The following is a 1,825-nucleotide window of genomic DNA, read 5'->3' as shown; positions in this document are numbered from 1 at the left end:
GGCTGGCGGCGGGAGTTCGCGGGCTGCCTGCGCCGGGAGCGCTCGGACCGATCTCCGCGCACTCTGAGCGCGGCCGACACACTCGCGCTGCGGGAGGCGACGCGGGCGGGGGCGGGGGAAGGGGCAGAGCCCTCCCGAGGCTCTCCATTGGCCAGGCCGAGTTGCCCAAACTTCCCCCCACCGCCGCTCATTGGGAATTCCTGGCATCCGTCAGGCGGGCGGCGGTGCACAGAGGTGGACTGGGCGGGCCCCTCCGGGCGCGCACGCCCCCGCCCACTCCCCGGGTTCCCACTCCCCCGCGGCTCATGTGACACCAGCTTAAGCTGAACGGGAGCGAAGCTTGGGGACGCCTTCCAGAGCTCGGGGACCGAGCTGCAGCGCGTTCGGGAGCCCGGGAACCGCCGGGGATTGGACCGGTTCCGCGCCGGCGAGGAGGCCCCGAACCCGGGCGCGCCGGCCTCCCTGCGCTCCCGCGCGCGCTGCACGCCCGGGGCCGGGCGGGGGTTGGAGAGGCTGCGCGGAGAAACCCGGAGAGCGTTCATTTTCTCTTTCCCGGTAACCCGAGTTCGGACCAGCGGGCACCCTAGGAAAGGGGGCGGGGAGGGGCAGCGGAGGAAAGGAATTTCCTGGGAATTTCCTGACTCCACCACTACCCCGCCCCGCCTCCCGGAGCCAGGTTTCTCGTCTGCAAAGGGCTCTCCGCGTTCCCGCCTCGCCCCAGCCTCCTTTTCAGCCCGCTCTCCGGCTCTGGGGACTGCTCCGCCGCGGCCTTCCTGGGTAGCGGCTGCATCTTCCCGGATCCCCGCGGCAAGCTCTGCAGGCTGGCGCAGCCAGAACCACCTACGGTCGGCCGGCATCCTCTGCCTCGTACAGACCCCCGACACCATCCTGAAAACTGGTGGGAGGGCCCCGAGTGGTCTGCCTACACCAGGGCCCTTTCTTATGTACACATACCTGTCAGGTGGGGAAACGGGCCCGAAGGGCGGAGCTGGCTCGGGACCCCAGGGACCGATCCGTGCCCTTAGGCTTGAAGGAGCTTATTGTTACTAGATGAGGAAGGAGGGCAAGATCGGGGAATCTGCTTGGTACCCGGCGAGGCTTTCTAGGGTTCGTAAAGGGAGAGTGAAATCCGTGGGTCTCGCAGTGTTGGGGATGAGGCGAGCTCCCAGAGCGCTGGGATTGCGGGCACCTCCAGGGGAGCGCCTCTGTAGGACGGCGAGCTGAAGGTCAGTAGCAAGTGAACCTTCAGTAGCTTGTGCACTCTGAAGTGGACCGCACATGTGTCCGTCTTGCACCCCAACACCTAGCATGCAGGGCTAAGTTATAGTCATCCTTGGTGTCCAGGACCCTGCAGATACCAAAGTCTGCAGGTGCTTGAGTCTCTTAGATGAAGGGACACGTGTTAATTTATAATCTCTGCCTGTCAGGTGCACTCACCGTCTCTAGCTTACTCTTATCTAATATCATATAAATGCCACACAAGTACTGGTTACAGTGCATCGCTCAGAGAATGACAAAAGGAAGTGCACACATTCAACAAATCCTCCTGGCTGATTTATTATTTTTTTTGCAGTACTAGGTCTTGAATCTAGGGCCTCGCACATGCAAGGCAAGTACTGTACTCCACCACTGAATTACATCCTCAACACTCTCTGGGCTGATTTTGAATCCATAGTTGGGTAAATCACAGATCCCAAAGTGTGGAAATAGCCCAGCCTGGTGGCATGTGCCTGAAATCCCAGCACTCTGGGAGGCTGAGGCAGGATTGCAAGTACGAGCCCAGCCTAGGCAATTTAGCAAGACCACGTCTCAAAACAAAACATTT

This window comes from Chinchilla lanigera, unplaced genomic scaffold (assembly GCF_000276665.1).
Source record: "Chinchilla lanigera isolate Chin_1 unplaced genomic scaffold, ChiLan1.0 scaffold00065, whole genome shotgun sequence".
Taxonomy (NCBI): Eukaryota; Metazoa; Chordata; class Mammalia; order Rodentia; family Chinchillidae; genus Chinchilla; species Chinchilla lanigera.
Note: the sequence above shows the minus strand (reverse complement) of the source record.